Here is a 24,766-nt window from a genome sequence, read left to right on the forward strand (position 1 = left end):
AATAAAATGCCATTATGTCTAATTGTTTTTTTTTATACTGCTTAGAAAACAGTGTATTACGTTTGTTTTTGGTTGTGTTGTGTGTATATTTAGTGTGATAAATTTGTGTGTTGTTGGCCTAGATTGTGTTGTTTTTTCTTCAAAGTAGCGTAGCAATGATGTACAGCTAGTGTATATATACATGGCCAAGTCCCCAGAAGATGGTCTTAATGAAGAACATAATATAACTAAAACAAAAGCCAAGCAATACCAGCTTTGTCCAATATTCTACCTTCAGATGTGGACATGTTAAAAAAACCTGTAAGACTAAAAAACATGTTTTACTGTAACTTTTTCTCTGTGTTGGCATGTGAAGTTCTTAAATGCTGGTTTTTAGCAGAGTTGAATTGGTGTGTTAGCTCATGTATTAGTACTTAAAACATTACATCTTGATTTGTTAATGGAAAATAAACACTTGAATTGTCTAAATGGATTTAAAATGTAGTTGTTTAAATTGTTAGAACCCCCTTAAAATAAAATAATTACATAACATAATTTATAAAACTAATTTGTTGTTTTAATGCTGCTAATGTTTAAAATTTACAGATGGTTTAAGTCGACTAGTTACAATGTATAAAAACAGTTCTTTTGTTACTTTGAAGGGAGATTACCAAACATTGAGTTCTCTGCCTAGTTTTATTTTATTGCATCTTCCCTTAAATAAAGTAAATGGAAAAAAAAACTGATAAGAAAGAATTTAGTAGGAGAGAAAGATTATTTAATATTTTACTACTGTGGTAGATTTAAAAAAAAATTATAGTAATTATATCAATACAAAATTATTTCATCAAAAATACAGGCTAGTTTTTTTATGAAGCTTTTATTCAATCTAGGTTGTATTATGCTTCTGTAGTGTGGTGCAGCAGCTTTATAACTAAGCAGCGTCCTCTTCTATCATTACAAAAAGGGCTATAAAACTGGTTCCTGGCTTGTCTAGTAGTCTGGATTCTTTTATTACAACTAAAATACTTCCATTAAATAAAAAGATAATATATACTAAATCAATTTTTTTATTTTTATATAAAATATTCCACGAAACAGCCCCCTCTTATAAGACCTATTTTCTTTTAACATAAAATTAAATCGTCGTCTTAATATCTCATTTTGTATTATAACTATGTAACATTATTTCTTTATTTCACATTTTTAGTGCTATGTTACTGCTGTGTTTTTTTTTAAATGCTGTTATTGAATTGATGTTTTATTTGTTTAAACGGCCAATGTGAAAAAAGCCCTTCGTCCCTACAATTGTTACCGTTGTTTGAATGAATTTGAATATACGTGAATTGAAAATTTCTGTTTTTCACAAAAATATCACGCATTATTAAGAAATAAATAGTTAGCTAATTTAATTTTGGTCCAATTCCAAAAAAAAATTCATTTGTTTTTATTCTCATAGAATACAATTCCTCAAGCATGTTTATTGTAGGCCAAAATACCAATTTAAAAAAAAAATAAAAAAATAAGTTTCTGACATAGTTAAATAATATCTGAACTAGTGACCACCAAACAGATATTTACACCAACTTGTGAACATATACAAGCGTATTTAAAACAATATTTTGTCTAAAATTGTAGAAGCAATACAGCTAGGCTGCTTCCTTCTATGCATTAAATATTAGAAATGCAAGAAAGGAAATCTCACAATAAATAATATCTCCTAAAGAATCATATGGATTAATTAAAAATTATAAAAACACATCCAGTAGAAAGGCCATTATTAAATGAAACCAATAATTTCAATAATAAATCTTATACACAGGGATTCAAGAAAACAAATACCTTACTTTATATAACATCCCAAATAATTAAGCTAAATAAGCTATGTACACGCATTTTTTTATGAGAAGAAACAGTTACAAACGAAAATAATTGTGGGAATGGTCTATGTAAAAAATTATAGCAAGAAAAAGGGTTGCTTGTGTCAGTACCTTTATTTAGTTTACATGTAGTCGTGAAAAGATGGAATAAGATTTGTATTTTTAAAAAAATACAATTTTGTATAATTTAATCTGTGAATTGAATGCTGTGATTACAAATAATACTATTTACTGGAGGATAAATGCATTAATATTGCACAATTATCAATTAACTATGTTAGCATTCATTCTGGCTCATAAGTATGTATTGTTAAACAAAAAAATAGGTATTTGTAAAATAATTTTTCTGAATTTAGAGCAACTGAGGAGCATAGAAATTCTTTTAACTTTCCTTTATACAATAAACTACGATACAAGAAAAACAGCAGCCTAACTTCAAAAATGATGACCTATAAAAAGTAAATCATCAACAGTAATCACAAAAAGGTGACTTGATATCACAAGTATAAAACTTTGGTGCCCATCTTGAATCGTCAACATAGCAAGTAAATCAATCTATTAAATTGATTATAATTTTACAAACAAATAAAATCCTAGCTTTACTTTACCTCTATTATATTTCTAATTTTTTAACGTGAATAACTTATGTATGCTATAATACATTCTAAAACAAAACTGTTTGGTTTCTTTCATATCCAAGTTATACTACTTGTAGATGATGTTACACTAAACATGAAGAAGTTGTATTAATTGTAATTACTAATGCACTTTTGAAAGCCTTGATAATCATAATACAAAGTAAAATGTAAATTAGATGACTGGCAATAGACACAAATGTGCAGGACCAAAGATAAACATCATTAACATAGTTAATTGGAAAATTATGATTGTCTGCTAATTTCTCATTGTTTGTCTCCGTGAAGAAGTTGGCAGCTAAACCCCACACTGATTCCTCTAATACTTCTCTGGTGCATCTTTTGGTTTGTTGTCTACTTGCACATTTATTGTTGACAATCCCTGTGTTTCTTCAGGTCTTGGTTTATTTTGTTTCAGATCCTCCTCTAACTAATGTTGAAATAATATGATGATAACATCCATTATTATTTGCATAAAAAAGCTATATACTTTTTTAAAGTTATCAAACAAAAATATTTTTTTTTAAAGCTGTGTAAATGCTAATAAAATGCAGAGGCCTTCGGTGGTGGGGGGGGGGGGGCTGCTGACCGCACCGGGTGACACCATTTAGGAGGGTGACACCAAGGCAAAAAAATAGCAAAATATATACAGAAAAATGATCTTAATTAAATGATTAATTAGAGTGAATTCAACACGGGTGGAGGGGGTGGGGGTGACATCATGACGCAGTGTTTCTTCCAGACTTTTTTCTCCGGGGGACACTTGAAATTTTCGTGGGGGGGGGGGGGCGGACACTATTAAAAGTATATATTTTCAATATAAATTATATAAATTTCATTTCGTTCGGGGGGAGGGGGGTAGAATTTTTTCGGGGTGTCTAAGCCCCCGAAAAGATGCCTGGAAGAAACCTGCTTATGATAAAGAAAACATGCAACATCCAGCTGAATTTATAACCGAATATAGATACAAATTGTTAGTATTATCTGAGCACAGTTTAAAGCAATCACCGTGGGGGTGGGGAGAGTTACATCAACTCAACGTTGCAATATATGTGCCTGAGGAAAACGGTTTGGTTGAGAATCGTAATAGGCTATATGTTAATCCATGTATGGGGAGGGTGGGGGAATTAAATAAAATACAGAAAAAAAAAATTAGAATACATATGCACATGCGTATATATATATATATATATATATATATATATATATATATATATATATATATATATATATATATATATATCCAGGGGGGTGACACACGATCTCGCTACACCACTGATTATATGAATACATTCCTGGGTACGACAATTATATAACTTTTTTTCATAGGAAGGTATAGTTAAAAGTAATTAATTTATGATAAATTATAACAGAAAATATCTTAAAATCTAAACATTTAAATTAGATTTTGTTATGTATTCAACTGTAGTTTCGGAGATAGAAATTCCACCTTCGTATAAAAAAATGAAAAAAAGAAAAACGATAACATTATAATGTCTAGTGATTTTAGCTTACTTTTGTTAACTAAAATTTGTGATTAAATTGCTTTTAATGTTTTGTTTTCATTTTTATGATGGTTGATCCCAAAGACAATGTCACGGTGTAAGGTCTGCAACTCTCACCCTGTGACGCAGGTGAACTCTACTTCACCAACCCCGGAAGAATTACACACGCATCTCTTTATGGGGAGGCCCCCCCCCCCCCCCGAAGAGATTTTTCTATATAAATTCCATTTCGTTCGGGAGGGGGGGGGGGGGGCAGACTCTCTGATCAGGGTACGAGGTGTACTAGAGAAGCAGTAAGGGGGGAATCTTAAGTATGAGGTGTGGGAAGAATTTCTCCGAACTCCATCCCATTACGAGCTATCTTGCTTGAAAGCATTATTCGAGACAGGTATGTTAGAAATGTATCTTTTGAGCAGCAGCTTTTTTTCCCTTAGTGATATTATGCAATATCCATTTAAGTCAAATTTAATGTCAGATTGCATTGTCTTCAAGTCTTGACCCACGGGAAGACTTTGTATTGGATTTGACGCTTGCCCTTTACGATCCATTACGACTGACAGACAGATGCAGACAGAGGAAGCAGATTAAATATAAATATAAGATGTTATAAAAGTAAAGCAATTGTAATTTTTTTTTTTTATTTTTTATGTAATTTACAGCGTCAGTTGTGTGTTCGCTTTAGTATTACAGTTTTCATCATCGGCTTGTGAGGACTGATACAGATTTACAATAGTAATATTTCTTTCTTACTTGTAGCCTACTTTCATTCATTTAAGATGGTTTACTTATACATAGATCTAATACAAAACGTCTAAATATAAAAAAACACACCTGAAAATGCAAATGTGTAATTAAATGATGATTCAAGGGATTTTTTTTCCTCGTGGGCTGAAGGGGGGGGGGGGGGGGGTGGAATTTGGGGTTTTAAGTAGAGCTGAAATAAATTTGGGATTACAGAGAATTAAAATGATACAAATTTTAAGCAATCGTAAAAGTTATGTTATTACAATGAGACACATCAAAGCAGACATTCTTCCCTTTCAAACATTTATATCTATACAGTCCTCAAACTACGTGCTAGACTTCCTTAAAAAAACTGAAAGAATTATTAAATTCTGTAAATAGCTAGGTTGTATATGCATAATTATTCTTATTCCGCTTAAAAGCTTATGATTATACAGTAATTTTATTTTTATTTCAAACAAAAATCTTGTGAAGCTAGTCAAATAAAAATAAGATACTTTTAATCAGTGTCTTCCTAGTGACCTAAGGTTCTGAAACTGATTTTTAAAACAATTGATGTTTGCATTATTGAATATATATAGAAACAACTGCTTTTTTTCAATGGTCCAGTAGGGTGATAGAGACTTTTGCTTTCTTGTACTGGTCCTGTAGACGCTTTGTCAAATAAAGGTGGTACAATCTGGGGGTAAAAAAAAACAGAATACTTCCAAAATTGGGTCTGTGATAGTGAACAGTCAGTTGTTGAAAGCGCTGCGCTGCGCCCAGACTATCGTGTATCATGTTTCGTGTATCATGTTTCGTGTATCATGTTTCGTGTATCATGTTTCGTGTATCATGTTTCGTGTATCATGTTTCGTGTATCATGTTTCGTGTATCATGTTTCGTGTATCATGTTTCGTGTATCATGTTTCGTGTATCATGTTTCGTGTATCATGTTTCGTGTATCATGTTTCGTGTATCATGTTTCGTGTATCATGTTTCGTGTATCATGTTTCGTGTATCATGTTTCGTGTATCATGTTTCGTGTATCATGTTTCGTGTATCATGTTTCGTGTATCATGTTTCGTGTATCATGTTTCGTGTATCATGTTTCGTGTATCATGTTTCGTGTATCATGTTTCGTGTATCATGTTTCGTGTATCATGTTTCGTGTATCATGTTTCGTGTATCATGTTTCGTGTATCATGTTTCGTGTATCATGTTTCGTGTATCATGTTTCGTGTATCATGTTTCGTGTATCATGTTTCGTGTATCATGTTTCGTGTATCATGTTTCGTGTATCATGTTTCGTGTATCATGTTTCGTGTATCATGTTTCGTGTATCATGTTTCGTGTATCATGTTTCGTGTATCATGTTTCGTGTATCATGTTTCGTGTATCATGTTTCGTGTATCATGTTTCGTGTATCATGTTTCGTGTATCATGTTTCGTGTATCATGTTTCGTGTATCATGTTTCGTGTATCATGTTTCGTGTATCATGTTTCGTGTATCATGTTTCGTGTATCATGTTTCGTGTATCATGTTTCGTGTATCATGTTTCGTGTATCATGTTTCGTGTATCATGTTTCGTGTATCATGTTTCGTGTATCATGTTTCGTGTATCATGTTTCGTGTATCATGTTTCGTGTATCATGTTTCGTGTATCATGTTTCGTGTATCATGTTTCGTGTATCATGTTTCGTGTATCATGTTTCGTGTATCATGTTTCGTGTATCATGTTTCGTGTATCATGTTTCGTGTATCATGTTTCGTGTATCATGTTTCGTGTATCATGTTTCGTGTATCATGTTTCGTGTATCATGTTTCGTGTATCATGTTTCGTGTATCATGTTTCGTGTATCATGTTTCGTGTATCATGTTTCGTGTATCATGTTTCGTGTATCATGTTTCGTGTATCATGTTTCGTGTATCATGTTTCGTGTATCATGTTTCGTGTATCATGTTTCGTGTATCATGTTTCGTGTATCATGTTTCGTGTATCATGTTTCGTGTATCATGTTTCGTGTATCATGTTTCGTGTATCATGTTTCGTGTATCATGTTTCGTGTATCATGTTTCGTGTATCATGTTTCGTGTATCATGTTTCGTGTATCATGTTTCGTGTATCATGTTTCGTGTATCATGTTTCGTGTATCATGTTTCGTGTATCATGTTTCGTGTATCATGTTTCGTGTATCATGTTTCGTGTATCATGTTTCGTGTATCATGTTTCGTGTATCATGTTTCGTGTATCATGTTTCGTGTATCATGTTTCGTGTATCATGTTTCGTGTATCATGTTTCGTGTATCATGTTTCGTGTATCATGTTTCGTGTATCATGTTTCGTGTATCATGTTTCGTGTATCATGTTTCGTGTATCATGTTTCGTGTATCATGTTTCGTGTATCATGTTTCGTGTATCATGTTTCGTGTATCATGTTTCGTGTATCATGTTTCGTGTATCATGTTTCGTGTATCATGTTTCGTGTATCATGTTTCGTGTATCATGTTTCGTGTATCATGTTTCGTGTATCATGTTTCGTGTATCATGTTTCGTGTATCATGTTTCGTGTATCATGTTTCGTGTATCATGTTTCGTGTATCATGTTTCGTGTATCATGTTTCGTGTATCATGTTTCGTGTATCATGTTTCGTGTATCATGTTTCGTGTATCATGTTTCGTGTATCATGTTTCGTGTATCATGTTTCGTGTATCATGTTTCGTGTATCATGTTTCGTGTATCATGTTTCGTGTATCATGTTTCGTGTATCATGTTTCGTGTATCATGTTTCGTGTATCATGTTTCGTGTATCATGTTTCGTGTATCATGTTTCGTGTATCATGTTTCGTGTATCATGTTTCGTGTATCATGTTTCGTGTATCATGTTTCGTGTATCATGTTTCGTGTATCATGTTTCGTGTATCATGTTTCGTGTATCATGTTTCGTGTATCATGTTTCGTGTATCATGTTTCGTGTATCATGTTTCGTGTATCATGTTTCGTGTATCATGTTTCGTGTATCATGTTTCGTGTATCATGTTTCGTGTATCATGTTTCGTGTATCATGTTTCGTGTATCATGTTTCGTGTATCATGTTTCGTGTATCATGTTTCGTGTATCATGTTTCGTGTATCATGTTTCGTGTATCATGTTTCGTGTATCATGTTTCGTGTATCATGTTTCGTGTATCATGTTTCGTGTATCATGTTTCGTGTATCATGTTTCGTGTATCATGTTTCGTGTATCATGTTTCGTGTATCATGTTTCGTGTATCATGTTTCGTGTATCATGTTTCGTGTATCATGTTTCGTGTATCATGTTTCGTGTATCATGTTTCGTGTATCATGTTTCGTGTATCATGTTTCGTGTATCATGTTTCGTGTATCATGTTTCGTGTATCATGTTTCGTGTATCATGTTTCGTGTATCATGTTTCGTGTATCATGTTTCGTGTATCATGTTTCGTGTATCATGTTTCGTGTATCATGTTTCGTGTATCATGTTTCGTGTATCATGTTTCGTGTATCATGTTTCGTGTATCATGTTTCGTGTATCATGTTTCGTGTATCATGTTTCGTGTATCATGTTTCGTGTATCATGTTTCGTGTATCATGTTTCGTGTATCATGTTTCGTGTATCATGTTTCGTGTATCATGTTTCGTGTATCATGTTTCGTGTATCATGTTTCGTGTATCATGTTTCGTGTATCATGTTTCGTGTATCATGTTTCGTGTATCATGTTTCGTGTATCATGTTTCGTGTATCATGTTTCGTGTATCATGTTTCGTGTATCATGTTTCGTGTATCATGTTTCGTGTATCATGTTTCGTGTATCATGTTTCGTGTATCATGTTTCGTGTATCATGTTTCGTGTATCATGTTTCGTGTATCATGTTTCGTGTATCATGTTTCGTGTATCATGTTTCGTGTATCATGTTTCGTGTATCATGTTTCGTGTATCATGTTTCGTGTATCATGTTTCGTGTATCATGTTTCGTGTATCATGTTTCGTGTATCATGTTTCGTGTATCATGTTTCGTGTATCATGTTTCGTGTATCATGTTTCGTGTATCATGTTTCGTGTATCATGTTTCGTGTATCATGTTTCGTGTATCATGTTTCGTGTATCATGTTTCGTGTATCATGTTTCGTGTATCATGTTTCGTGTATCATGTTTCGTGTATCATGTTTCGTGTATCATGTTTCGTGTATCATGTTTCGTGTATCATGTTTCGTGTATCATGTTTCGTGTATCATGTTTCGTGTATCATGTTTCGTGTATCATGTTTCGTGTATCATGTTTCGTGTATCATGTTTCGTGTATCATGTTTCGTGTATCATGTTTCGTGTATCATGTTTCGTGTATCATGTTTCGTGTATCATGTTTCGTGTATCATGTTTCGTGTATCATGTTTCGTGTATCATGTTTCGTGTATCATGTTTCGTGTATCATGTTTCGTGTATCATGTTTCGTGTATCATGTTTCGTGTATCATGTTTCGTGTATCATGTTTCGTGTATCATGTTTCGTGTATCATGTTTCGTGTATCATGTTTCGTGTATCATGTTTCGTGTATCATGTTTCGTGTATCATGTTTCGTGTATCATGTTTCGTGTATCATGTTTCGTGTATCATGTTTCGTGTATCATGTTTCGTGTATCATGTTTCGTGTATCATGTTTCGTGTATCATGTTTCGTGTATCATGTTTCGTGTATCATGTTTCGTGTATCATGTTTCGTGTATCATGTTTCGTGTATCATGTTTCGTGTATCATGTTTCGTGTATCATGTTTCGTGTATCATGTTTCGTGTATCATGTTTCGTGTATCATGTTTCGTGTATCATGTTTCGTGTATCATGTTTCGTGTATCATGTTTCGTGTATCATGTTTCGTGTATCATGTTTCGTGTATCATGTTTCGTGTATCATGTTTCGTGTATCATGTTTCGTGTATCATGTTTCGTGTATCATGTTTCGTGTATCATGTTTCGTGTATCATGTTTCGTGTATCATGTTTCGTGTATCATGTTTCGTGTATCATGTTTCGTGTATCATGTTTCGTGTATCATGTTTCGTGTATCATGTTTCGTGTATCATGTTTCGTGTATCATGTTTCGTGTATCATGTTTCGTGTATCATGTTTCGTGTATCATGTTTCGTGTATCATGTTTCGTGTATCATGTTTCGTGTATCATGTTTCGTGTATCATGTTTCGTGTATCATGTTTCGTGTATCATGTTTCGTGTATCATGTTTCGTGTATCATGTTTCGTGTATCATGTTTCGTGTATCATGTTTCGTGTATCATGTTTCGTGTATCATGTTTCGTGTATCATGTTTCGTGTATCATGTTTCGTGTATCATGTTTCGTGTATCATGTTTCGTGTATCATGTTTCGTGTATCATGTTTCGTGTATCATGTTTCGTGTATCATGTTTCGTGTATCATGTTTCGTGTATCATGTTTCGTGTATCATGTTTCGTGTATCATGTTTCGTGTATCATGTTTCGTGTATCATGTTTCGTGTATCATGTTTCGTGTATCATGTTTCGTGTATCATGTTTCGTGTATCATGTTTCGTGTATCATGTTTCGTGTATCATGTTTCGTGTATCATGTTTCGTGTATCATGTTTCGTGTATCATGTTTCGTGTATCATGTTTCGTGTATCATGTTTCGTGTATCATGTTTCGTGTATCATGTTTCGTGTATCATGTTTCGTGTATCATGTTTCGTGTATCATGTTTCGTGTATCATGTTTCGTGTATCATGTTTCGTGTATCATGTTTCGTGTATCATGTTTCGTGTATCATGTTTCGTGTATCATGTTTCGTGTATCATGTTTCGTGTATCATGTTTCGTGTATCATGTTTCGTGTATCATGTTTCGTGTATCATGTTTCGTGTATCATGTTTCGTGTATCATGTTTCGTGTATCATGTTTCGTGTATCATGTTTCGTGTATCATGTTTCGTGTATCATGTTTCGTGTATCATGTTTCGTGTATCATGTTTCGTGTATCATGTTTCGTGTATCATGTTTCGTGTATCATGTTTCGTGTATCATGTTTCGTGTATCATGTTTCGTGTATCATGTTTCGTGTATCATGTTTCGTGTATCATGTTTCGTGTATCATGTTTCGTGTATCATGTTTCGTGTATCATGTTTCGTGTATCATGTTTCGTGTATCATGTTTCGTGTATCATGTTTCGTGTATCATGTTTCGTGTATCATGTTTCGTGTATCATGTTTCGTGTATCATGTTTCGTGTATCATGTTTCGTGTATCATGTTTCGTGTATCATGTTTCGTGTATCATGTTTCGTGTATCATGTTTCGTGTATCATGTTTCGTGTATCATGTTTCGTGTATCATGTTTCGTGTATCATGTTTCGTGTATCATGTTTCGTGTATCATGTTTCGTGTATCATGTTTCGTGTATCATGTTTCGTGTATCATGTTTCGTGTATCATGTTTCGTGTATCATGTTTCGTGTATCATGTTTCGTGTATCATGTTTCGTGTATCATGTTTCGTGTATCATGTTTCGTGTATCATGTTTCGTGTATCATGTTTCGTGTATCATGTTTCGTGTATCATGTTTCGTGTATCATGTTTCGTGTATCATGTTTCGTGTATCATGTTTCGTGTATCATGTTTCGTGTATCATGTTTCGTGTATCATGTTTCGTGTATCATGTTTCGTGTATCATGTTTCGTGTATCATGTTTCGTGTATCATGTTTCGTGTATCATGTTTCGTGTATCATGTTTCGTGTATCATGTTTCGTGTATCATGTTTCGTGTATCATGTTTCGTGTATCATGTTTCGTGTATCATGTTTCGTGTATCATGTTTCGTGTATCATGTTTCGTGTATCATGTTTCGTGTATCATGTTTCGTGTATCATGTTTCGTGTATCATGTTTCGTGTATCATGTTTCGTGTATCATGTTTCGTGTATCATGTTTCGTGTATCATGTTTCGTGTATCATGTTTCGTGTATCATGTTTCGTGTATCATGTTTCGTGTATCATGTTTCGTGTATCATGTTTCGTGTATCATGTTTCGTGTATCATGTTTCGTGTATCATGTTTCGTGTATCATGTTTCGTGTATCATGTTTCGTGTATCATGTTTCGTGTATCATGTTTCGTGTATCATGTTTCGTGTATCATGTTTCGTGTATCATGTTTCGTGTATCATGTTTCGTGTATCATGTTTCGTGTATCATGTTTCGTGTATCATGTTTCGTGTATCATGTTTCGTGTATCATGTTTCGTGTATCATGTTTCGTGTATCATGTTTCGTGTATCATGTTTCGTGTATCATGTTTCGTGTATCATGTTTCGTGTATCATGTTTCGTGTATCATGTTTCGTGTATCATGTTTCGTGTATCATGTTTCGTGTATCATGTTTCGTGTATCATGTTTCGTGTATCATGTTTCGTGTATCATGTTTCGTGTATCATGTTTCGTGTATCATGTTTCGTGTATCATGTTTCGTGTATCATGTTTCGTGTATCATGTTTCGTGTATCATGTTTCGTGTATCATGTTTCGTGTATCATGTTTCGTGTATCATGTTTCGTGTATCATGTTTCGTGTATCATGTTTCGTGTATCATGTTTCGTGTATCATGTTTCGTGTATCATGTTTCGTGTATCATGTTTCGTGTATCATGTTTCGTGTATCATGTTTCGTGTATCATGTTTCGTGTATCATGTTTCGTGTATCATGTTTCGTGTATCATGTTTCGTGTATCATGTTTCGTGTATCATGTTTCGTGTATCATGTTTCGTGTATCATGTTTCGTGTATCATGTTTCGTGTATCATGTTTCGTGTATCATGTTTCGTGTATCATGTTTCGTGTATCATGTTTCGTGTATCATGTTTCGTGTATCATGTTTCGTGTATCATGTTTCGTGTATCATGTTTCGTGTATCATGTTTCGTGTATCATGTTTCGTGTATCATGTTTCGTGTATCATGTTTCGTGTATCATGTTTCGTGTATCATGTTTCGTGTATCATGTTTCGTGTATCATGTTTCGTGTATCATGTTTCGTGTATCATGTTTCGTGTATCATGTTTCGTGTATCATGTTTCGTGTATCATGTTTCGTGTATCATGTTTCGTGTATCATGTTTCGTGTATCATGTTTCGTGTATCATGTTTCGTGTATCATGTTTCGTGTATCATGTTTCGTGTATCATGTTTCGTGTATCATGTTTCGTGTATCATGTTTCGTGTATCATGTTTCGTGTATCATGTTTCGTGTATCATGTTTCGTGTATCATGTTTCGTGTATCATGTTTCGTGTATCATGTTTCGTGTATCATGTTTCGTGTATCATGTTTCGTGTATCATGTTTCGTGTATCATGTTTCGTGTATCATGTTTCGTGTATCATGTTTCGTGTATCATGTTTCGTGTATCATGTTTCGTGTATCATGTTTCGTGTATCATGTTTCGTGTATCATGTTTCGTGTATCATGTTTCGTGTATCATGTTTCGTGTATCATGTTTCGTGTATCATGTTTCGTGTATCATGTTTCGTGTATCATGTTTCGTGTATCATGTTTCGTGTATCATGTTTCGTGTATCATGTTTCGTGTATCATGTTTCGTGTATCATGTTTCGTGTATCATGTTTCGTGTATCATGTTTCGTGTATCATGTTTCGTGTATCATGTTTCGTGTATCATGTTTCGTGTATCATGTTTCGTGTATCATGTTTCGTGTATCATGTTTCGTGTATCATGTTTCGTGTATCATGTTTCGTGTATCATGTTTCGTGTATCATGTTTCGTGTATCATGTTTCGTGTATCATGTTTCGTGTATCATGTTTCGTGTATCATGTTTCGTGTATCATGTTTCGTGTATCATGTTTCGTGTATCATGTTTCGTGTATCATGTTTCGTGTATCATGTTTCGTGTATCATGTTTCGTGTATCATGTTTCGTGTATCATGTTTCGTGTATCATGTTTCGTGTATCATGTTTCGTGTATCATGTTTCGTGTATCATGTTTCGTGTATCATGTTTCGTGTATCATGTTTCGTGTATCATGTTTCGTGTATCATGTTTCGTGTATCATGTTTCGTGTATCATGTTTCGTGTATCATGTTTCGTGTATCATGTTTCGTGTATCATGTTTCGTGTATCATGTTTCGTGTATCATGTTTCGTGTATCATGTTTCGTGTATCATGTTTCGTGTATCATGTTTCGTGTATCATGTTTCGTGTATCATGTTTCGTGTATCATGTTTCGTGTATCATGTTTCGTGTATCATGTTTCGTGTATCATGTTTCGTGTATCATGTTTCGTGTATCATGTTTCGTGTATCATGTTTCGTGTATCATGTTTCGTGTATCATGTTTCGTGTATCATGTTTCGTGTATCATGTTTCGTGTATCATGTTTCGTGTATCATGTTTCGTGTATCATGTTTCGTGTATCATGTTTCGTGTATCATGTTTCGTGTATCATGTTTCGTGTATCATGTTTCGTGTATCATGTTTCGTGTATCATGTTTCGTGTATCATGTTTCGTGTATCATGTTTCGTGTATCATGTTTCGTGTATCATGTTTCGTGTATCATGTTTCGTGTATCATGTTTCGTGTATCATGTTTCGTGTATCATGTTTCGTGTATCATGTTTCGTGTATCATGTTTCGTGTATCATGTTTCGTGTATCATGTTTCGTGTATCATGTTTCGTGTATCATGTTTCGTGTATCATGTTTCGTGTATCATGTTTCGTGTATCATGTTTCGTGTATCATGTTTCGTGTATCATGTTTCGTGTATCATGTTTCGTGTATCATGTTTCGTGTATCATGTTTCGTGTATCATGTTTCGTGTATCATGTTTCGTGTATCATGTTTCGTGTATCATGTTTCGTGTATCATGTTTCGTGTATCATGTTTCGTGTATCATGTTTCGTGTATCATGTTTCGTGTATCATGTTTCGTGTATCATGTTTCGTGTATCATGTTTCGTGTATCATGTTTCGTGTATCATGTTTCGTGTATCATGTTTCGTGTATCATGTTTCGTGTATCATGTTTCGTGTATCATGTTTCGTGTATCATGTTTCGTGTATCATGTTTCGTGTATCATGTTTCGTGTATCATGTTTCGTGTATCATGTTTCGTGTATCATGTTTCGTGTATCATGTTTCGTGTATCATGTTTCGTGTATCATGTTTCGTGTATCATGTTTCGTGTATCATGTTTCGTGTATCATGTTTCGTGTATCATGTTTCGTGTATCATGTTTCGTGTATCATGTTTCGTGTATCATGTTTCGTGTATCATGTTTCGTGTATCATGTTTCGTGTATCATGTTTCGTGTATCATGTTTCGTGTATCATGTTTCGTGTATCATGTTTCGTGTATCATGTTTCGTGTATCATGTTTCGTGTATCATGTTTCGTGTATCATGTTTCGTGTATCATGTTTCGTGTATCATGTTTCGTGTATCATGTTTCGTGTATCATGTTTCGTGTATCATGTTTCGTGTATCATGTTTCGTGTATCATGTTTCGTGTATCATGTTTCGTGTATCATGTTTCGTGTATCATGTTTCGTGTATCATGTTTCGTGTATCATGTTTCGTGTATCATGTTTCGTGTATCATGTTTCGTGTATCATGTTTCGTGTATCATGTTTCGTGTATCATGTTTCGTGTATCATGTTTCGTGTATCATGTTTCGTGTATCATGTTTCGTGTATCATGTTTCGTGTATCATGTTTCGTGTATCATGTTTCGTGTATCATGTTTCGTGTATCATGTTTCGTGTATCATGTTTCGTGTATCATGTTTCGTGTATCATGTTTCGTGTATCATGTTTCGTGTATCATGTTTCGTGTATCATGTTTCGTGTATCATGTTTCGTGTATCATGTTTCGTGTATCATGTTTCGTGTATCATGTTTCGTGTATCATGTTTCGTGTATCATGTTTCGTGTATCATGTTTCGTGTATCATGTTTCGTGTATCATGTTTCGTGTATCATGTTTCGTGTATCATGTTTCGTGTATCATGTTTCGTGTATCATGTTTCGTGTATCATGTTTCGTGTATCATGTTTCGTGTATCATGTTTCGTGTATCATGTTTCGTGTATCATGTTTCGTGTATCATGTTTCGTGTATCATGTTTCGTGTATCATGTTTCGTGTATCATGTTTCGTGTATCATGTTTCGTGTATCATGTTTCGTGTATCATGTTTCGTGTATCATGTTTCGTGTATCATGTTTCGTGTATCATGTTTCGTGTATCATGTTTCGTGTATCATGTTTCGTGTATCATGTTTCGTGTATCATGTTTCGTGTATCATGTTTCGTGTATCATGTTTCGTGTATCATGTTTCGTGTATCATGTTTCGTGTATCATGTTTCGTGTATCATGTCTCACGTATCATGTTTCGTGTATCATGTCTCACGTATCATGTCTCGTATCATGTCTCACGTATCATGTCTCACGTATCATGTCTCACGTATCATGTCTCACGTATCATGTCTCACGTATCATGTCTCACGTATCATGTCTCACGTATCATGTCTCACGTATCATGTCTCACGTATCATGTCTCACGTATCATGTCTCACGTATCATGTCTCACGTATCATGTCTCACGTATCATGTCTCACGTATCATGTCTCACGTATCATGTCTCACGTATCATGTCTCACGTATCATGTCTCACGTATCATGTCTCACGTATCATGTCTCACGTATCATGTCTCACGTATCATGTCTCACGTATCATGTCTCACGTATCATGTCTCACGTATCATGTCTCACGTATCATGTCTCACGTATCATGTCTCACGTATCATGTCTCACGTATCATGTCTCACGTATCATGTCTCACGTATCATGTCTCACGTATCATGTCTCACGTATCATGTCTCACGTATCATGTCTCACGTATCATGTCTCACGTATCATGTCTCACGTATCATGTCTCACGTATCATGTCTCACGTATCATGTCTCACGTATCATGTCTCACGTATCATGTCTCACGTATCATGTCTCACGTATCATGTCTCACGTATCATGTCTCACGTATCATGTCTCACGTATCATGTCTCACGTATCATGTCTCACGTATCATGTCTCACGTATCATGTCTCACGTATCATGTCTCACGTATCATGTCTCACGTATCATGTCTCACGTATCATGTCTCACGTATCATGTCTCACGTATCATGTCTCACGTATCATGTCTCACGTATCATGTCTCACGTATCATGTCTCACGTATCATGTCTCACGTATCATGTCTCACGTATCATGTCTCACGTATCATGTCTCACGTATCATGTCTCACGTATCATGTCTCACGTATCATGTCTCACGTATCATGTCTCACGTATCATGTCTCACGTATCATGTCTCACGTATCATGTCTCACGTATCATGTCTCACGTATCATGTCTCACGTATCATGTCTCACGTATCATGTCTCACGTATCATGTCTCACGTATCATGTCTCACGTATCATGTCTCACGTATCATGTCTCACGTATCATGTCTCACGTATCATGTCTCACGTATCATGTCTCACGTATCATGTCTCACGTATCATGTCTCACGTATCATGTCTCACGTATCATGTCTCACGTATCATGTCTCACGTATCATGTCTCACGTATCATGTCTCACGTATCATGTCTCACGTATCATGTCTCACGTATCATGTCTCACGTATCATGTCTCACGTATCATGTCTCACGTATCATGTCTCACGTATCATGTCTCACGTATCATGTCTCACGTATCATGTCTCACGTATCATGTCTCACGTATCATGTCTCACGTATCATGTCTCACGTATCATGTCTCACGTATCATGTCTCACGTATCATGTCTCACGTATCATGTCTCACGTATCATGTCTCACGTATCATGTCTCACGTATCATGTCTCACGTATCATGTCTCACGTATCATGTCTCACGTATCATGTCTCACGTATCATGTCTCACGTATCATGTCTCACGTATCATGTCTCACGTATCATGTCTCACGTATCATGTCTCACGTATCATGTCTCACGTATCATGTCTCACGTATCATGTCTCACGTATCATGTCTCACGTATCATGTCTCACGTATCATGTCTCACGTATCATGTCTCACGTATCATGTCTCACGTATCATGTCTCACGTATCATGTCTCACGTATCATGTCTCACGTATCATGTCTCACGTATCATGTCTCACGTATCATGTCTCACGTATCATGTCTCACGTATCATGTCTCACGTATCATGTCTCACGTATCATGTCTCACGTATCATGTCTCACGTATCATGTCTCACGTATCATGTCTCACGTATCATGTCTCACGTATCATGTCTCACGTATCATGTCTCACGTATCATGTCTCACGTATCATGTCTCACGTATCATGTCTCACGTATCATGTCTCACGTATCATGTCTCACGTATCATGTCTCACGTATCATGTCTCACGTATCATGTCTCACGTATCATGTCTCACGTATCATGTCTCACGTATCATGTCTCACGTATCATGTCTCACGTATCATGTCTCACGTATCATGTCTCACGTATCATGTCTCACGTATCATGTCTCACGTATCATGTCTCACGTATCATGTCTCACGTATCATGTCTCACGTATCATGTCTCACGTATCATGTCTCACGTATCATGTCTCACGTATCATGTCTCACGTATCATGTCTCACGTATCATGTCTCACGTATCATGTCTCACGTATCATGTCTCACGTATCATGTCTCACGTATCATGTCTCACGTATCATGTCTCACGTATCATGTCTCACGTATCATGTCTCACGTATCATGTCTCACGTATCATGTCTCACGTATCATGTCTCACGTATCATGTCTCACGTATCATGTCACACGTCCTAAACGCACAACCAGACGAACACACATCAAACAGACCTTAAAGTCCTTAAGCCGAGTACTCTTGCAGGAGATCTGCCTATGATGGGTTCACTCGATGGGTCCACTCGATGATGGGTCCACTTGATTATGGGTCCACTTGATGATGGGTCCACTATATGAAGGTTCCACTTGATGATGGGCCCACTCGATGATCGGTCGACTTGATGATGGGTCCACTTGCTGGGTCCACTCGATGATGGGTCCACTCGATGATGGGTCCACTCGATTATGGGTGGACTTGATGATGGGTCCACTCGATGATGGCGTGTAAAGTAGCTGTCGACAGCATCACATAAATGTTCTCCCCAACTTCCTGTGAAAGTTCCGGTATCCAAATCACCCTGTGATGAAATAAGTATTAACATAATGAAGAATTTTGTAATGTTTGTCATATTATCAACGATTTAATAAACTTGCTGTTTTGTTATACGGTAATTTATTTTTATCTTACAGTTTATTACTTTATTTCCAGCAGGCAACTCTGACTATACGTTAACAGACTGAACATTCAAGGGAAGTAACTATGATATGTATAATACAAGGGACGTAACAATAACTAACAAGATATAATTTAAATTTTACTAAAATAATTTTATATTCTATATATATTGTATTATGTCTTTTGTGTCTATGTTCGAATCGTTTAGGAAATGGTCCTGTATAACATAATTTTGAAAAAAAAAGTTTTTCTTTAAAAAAAAGGGGGTGGGCGGGGGAAGAGACAACTTTCCTGATGAAAAGTATTAAATCCCATAATATAACTAAATTATCCTAATAATATGAAAGCCAGTGTGCACACCTCTCTCTCTCACTCTCTTTCTCTGTCCGCAAAATATTTTCCGAGGCAATGAGATCAGTATCTTCAGCGATATATGGATGTATGGAGACCTTAATGAAACGGGCTTTTGTTGCAAACTATATGTTGGATTATTAAATGTATAACCTAAATTGTATTTAAAGAAGGAAGATGAAAAAGGAATTATCGAATGTAGAAACTTTTTAAATCATGCAACTGGAAAAGTGTTTATGCTTGTGACAAGAACTCTTTAGAGAACACACAAATTTAAAAACAATGGCGTCATCGCTTTCAGGATAAAAATAGAATGTCGAAAATGATACACAATACTAATGAAGTCATCTTCAATAATATTTGCTTTCCACATTTTCCAATTATAATATATGAAGAAAGGAACTATTTCGCTCAAATTAGATTTAAATCTATAGATTCTAGATCGGCTTATCAAGACTTATGCTATAAATGTAGGCCTTTATAATTTTCTCGGGCAAAAAAATACTTTAAAAAACAACACGAATAACAGCCGGGCTTTTAACGGAATCATTTTTTAAGTCTGTTAATCAGTTTGTGCATTTAATATGGTTTTGCGTTGACTAATAATGTATATAATTTGTTTTTTCTAATAGGTATTGGTAGCCTATGTTATTTTAAAGGTGTCGGATTTTTAGCTATTTAGTTATTTCTTTAATTTATCGCTAATATCGTTCAACGTGTAGTAAAGCACATTGCGTTTTGACCAATAACTATTTTATAAACTATTTTTCTCCAACAAGAATAACAAAAATATATAGGCATAGGGCTATAATTCGCGTCGGGTACCGATGGCTAGTAGTTTACCATAGGTATTCGAGGATATGTAAAATAAATATCTCATGATACTAAATACTCTATATACTTAGTATATTTCGTATACACTACTATAGACCTATTTGAGAAAGTAAAAATAAAAATAAAAGTTAGCCCTTATAAATTTTAAATATTCTGTACATTGATAGTATACAAAACTTACATCAACCCTCGTCGTCAATATGATGCTGTTGTTTAGGTCGACGTTGTTTAATGGCAATTAGAAAGATAAGTTATCCAAACACATGAACGATGAGCACCATTTTATTAGAAACATCGTCGTCAATATGATGCTGTTGTGTAGGTTGACGTTGTTTAGTGGCAATTAGAAAGATAAGTTATCCAAACACATGAAATATTTTATTGAAATCCCTAAATTCAAGATGGAGGTCTAAGTCCAAAGGATACGCGCCTGTTCCCAAAGACACATGACTCGATTATGCACTAACGTTTGGCCTCCACTGCGCATGACATCTCACAATATTGTGTCACACAATGAACTATTTCTACCCCAGGCACTTGTCAAAACAAACACGGGTACTGGTTGACATTCTACTTGGCACTGTGCTAAACCCATCAAACACACACGTCACACAATCTCACTACACATTCTTTACAGTGAGCGTTTTCGCATAAACTTCACACAAACCACGTCACCAGACACCCCAGTTTCTATTGTCACCACCCTCCACTGGAATCTATATCTAGGGGGGGGGGGGGTCACAATTTATGACGTCAGCATAGGAGGGGGGTGGGAAAAATAGACTTTAGCAGAAGTGTGGATTGTGCGGGGGGGGGGGGGGTGGTAAGATCTTTTTGTACGTCCACATGATGGATTTAACATTTAAATTTAAAAAAAAACAGTTCTCATATTGTAAATAAGACAAATATACTAGGTTCGACACTAGCAATGCTGCGACTGGACATCTCTATACATAATATCTAACCCTCCTCCCGCCCCTCCCACACTTTCCAGTCTGGTGAGCTGTGATTCACGCCGAATGTTTAAACGATTTGAAACTAAGGGGAGGTAGCCAAGGACCGTAGTCCATACATATTGTACTGTCTAGCGGCCGTTCATAAATGACTTCGCGTTAATTAGCCGAATTTTTCACCCAACCCAAATCGTGTGCACACACCAGATAGCCACTGACGACATTAAAAATGTTTTGTTCTGCAGCCCACCCACCCCTCTTCAGTAAAAAAAAATTTTTTTAAATTATTTGCATGTCTGAATGCAATAACATGCAATCTCTGACTAGCTTTAAGAAAAATTGTTGGTAAAATGGAGACGTACGCGGTGTCCATATGCGATCATTCATTGAATTAACAAAAAGTTAAATAGTCTTAGCACATTCACGCCGCCACAGTGTGTTTATAGATCAAATGTACTTCCATTGAATTATTTATGGTATCCAGGAAGATAAAATTGTAATCAACTTTCATAAACAGAAAGTTAGCCGAGGAAAGAAAAATGTGTTGATGTTTTGTGATCCGTCACACAAAAGATTCTTCAGGGCATGACCACGTGATGTAAACGTGTTTATTAACTTGATTCAGTTTCTAATCTTTGTCATCAATCAATAGAGTTACGTTTCCGGTACTAAATGATTAGCTATAACGCTAATAATAAATAATAAATAGGCCGAGCTATTGTAAATGAACACACACTATAGAAATAACACGGTGAAAATGTACGACAATGCCACGTATAAAATGCTCACACAGAAAAACAACAACTCTGGCGTAATTCCCACACCGGATCTAAAACTGTAACAAAACAACTGAAGCCGTCTTGTTTATCTGACCTATGACCCCCAATACACTTTGCTGTGTTTTACCGTCATGGTTAGTTTATATTTTGTTATTGTAGGTTATGTGAAAAACATGATGTGGTGACTTAGTCCAGATAGAACATGGTGTGGTGACTTAGTCTAGATAGAACATGGTGTGGTGACTTAGTCCAGAAAGAACATGGTGTGGTGACTTTGTCTAGATAGAACATGGTGTGGTGACTTAGTCTAGATAGAACATGATGTGGTGACTTTGTCTAGATAGAACATGGTGTGGTGACTTAGTCCAGATAGAACATGGTGTGGTGACTTAGTCCAGAAAGAACATGGTGTGGTGACTTAGTCTAGATAGAACATGGTGTGGTGACTTAGTCTAGATAGAACATGGTGTGGTGACTTAGTCTAGATAGAACATGGTGTGGTGACTTAGTCTAGATAGAACATGGTGTGGTGACTTAGTCCAGATAGAACATGGTGTGGTGACTTAGTCTAGATAGAACATGATGTGGTGACTTAGTCCAGATAGAACATGGTGTGGTGACTTAGTCTAGATAGAACATGGTGTGGTGACGTGTTCTATCTAGAACATGGTGTGGTGACTTAGTCTAGATAGAACATGGTGTGGTGACTTAGTCTAGATAGAACATGGTGTGGTGACTTAGTCTAGATAGAACATGGTGTGGTGACTTAGTCTAGATAGAACATGGTGTGGTGACTTAGTCTAGATAGAACATGGTGTGGTGACTTAGTCTAGATAGAACATGGTGTGGTGACTTAGTCTAGATAGAACATGGTGTGGTTAAGTGTTTTATCTAGAACATGGTGTGGTGACTTAGTCCAGAAAGAACATGGTGTGGTGACTTAGTCTAGATAGAACATGGTGTGGTGACTTAGTCTAGATAGAACATGATGTGGTGACTTTGTCTAGATAGAACATGGTGTGGTGACTTAGTCCAGATAGAACATGGTGTGGTGACTTAGTCCAGAAAGAACATGGTGTGGTGACTTAGTCTAGATAGAACATGGTGTGGTGACTTAGTCTAGATAGAACATGGTGTGGTGACTTAGTCTAGATAGAACATGGTGTGGTTAAGTGTTCTATCTAGAACATGGTGTGGTGACTTAGTCTAGATAGAACATGGTGTGGTGACTTAGTCCAGATAGAACATGGTGTGGTGACTTAGTCTAGATAGAACATGATGTGGTGACTTAGTCCAGATAGAACATGGTGTGGTGACTTAGTCTAGATAGAACATGGTGTGGTGACGTGTTCTATCTAGAACATGGTGTGGTGACTTAGTCTAGATAGAACATGATGTGGTGACTTAGTCTAGATAGAACATGGTGTGGTGACTTAGTCTAGATAGAACATGGTGTGGTGACTTAGTCTAGATAGAACATGGTGTGGTGACTTAGTCTAGATAGAACATGGTGTGGTGACTTAGTCTAGATAGAACATGGTGTGGTGACTTAGTCTAGATAGAACATGGTGTGGTGACTTAGTCTAGATAGAACATGGTGTGGTGACTTAGTCCAGATAGAACATGGTGTGGTGACTTAGTCTAGATAGAATATGGTGTGGTGACTTAGTCTAGATAGAACATGGTGTGGTGACTTAGTTTAGATAGAACATGGTGTGGTGACTTAGTCTAGATAGAACATGGTGTGGTGACGTTTTCTATCTAGAATATGGTGTGGTGACTTTGTCTAGATAGAACATGGTGTGGTGACGTGTTCTATCTAGAACATGGTGTGGTGACTTAGTCTAGATAGAACATGGTGTGGTGACTTAGTTTAGATAGAACATGGTGTGGTGACGTGTTCTATCTAGAACATGGTGTGGTGACTTAGTCTAGATAGAACATGGTGTGGTGACGTGTTCTATCTAGAACATGGTGTGGTGACTTAGTCTAGATAGAACATGGTGTGGTGACTTAGTTTAGATAGAACATGGTGTGGTGACTTAGTTTAGATAGAACATGGTGTGGTGACTTAGTCTAGATAGAACATGGTGTGGTGACTTATTCTAGATAGAACATGGTGTGGTGACGTGTTCTATCTAGAACATGGTGTGGTGACTTAGTCTAGATAGAACATGGTGTGGTGACTTAGTTTAGATAGAACATGGTGTGGTGACTTAGTTTAGATAGAACATGGTGTGGTGACTTAGTCTAGATAGAACATGGTGTGGTGACTTATTCTAGATAGAACATGGTGTGGTGACGTGTTCTATCTAGAAAATGGTGTGGTGACTTAGTTTAGATAGAACATGGTGTGGTGACTTAGTTTAGATAGAACATGGTGTGGTGACTTAGTTTAGATAGAACATGGTGTGGTGACTTAGTCTAGATAGAACATGGTGTGGTGACTTATTCTAGATAGAACATGGTGTGGTGACGTGTTCTATCTAGAACATGGTGTGGTGACTTTGTCTAGATAGAACATGTTGTGGTGACTTAGTTTAGATAGAACATGGTGTGGTGACTTAGTCTAGATAGAACATGGTGTGGTGACGTGTTCTATCTAGAACATGGTGTGGTGACTTTGTCTAGATAGAACATGGTGTGGTGACTTAGTCTAGATAGAACATGATGTGGTGACTTAGTCTACATAGAACATTGTGTGGTTAAGTTTTCTATCTAGAACATGATGTGGTGACTTAGTCTAGAT

General features: G+C 36.0%; 1 long non-coding RNA gene across 1 annotated transcript; it reads right to left on the reverse strand.

The window, feature by feature from the left end:
• Nucleotides 1–4,900: 4,900 nt before the first annotated feature.
• Nucleotides 4,901–20,966, reverse strand: LOC131937174 (uncharacterized). The gene is made up of 3 exons (XR_009386171.1): nucleotides 20,467–20,966; nucleotides 18,659–19,002; nucleotides 4,901–5,422 (listed from the first exon to the last, which is right to left on the reverse strand). It is a non-coding gene; the product is annotated as an uncharacterized LOC131937174 (long non-coding RNA).
• Nucleotides 20,967–24,766: the final 3,800 nt, after the last annotated feature.

This window comes from Physella acuta, unplaced genomic scaffold (genome assembly GCF_028476545.2).
Source record: "Physella acuta isolate Inbredline_101_S28 unplaced genomic scaffold, ASM2847654v3 ptg000201l, whole genome shotgun sequence".
NCBI lineage: Eukaryota > Metazoa > Mollusca > Gastropoda > Physidae > Physella > Physella acuta.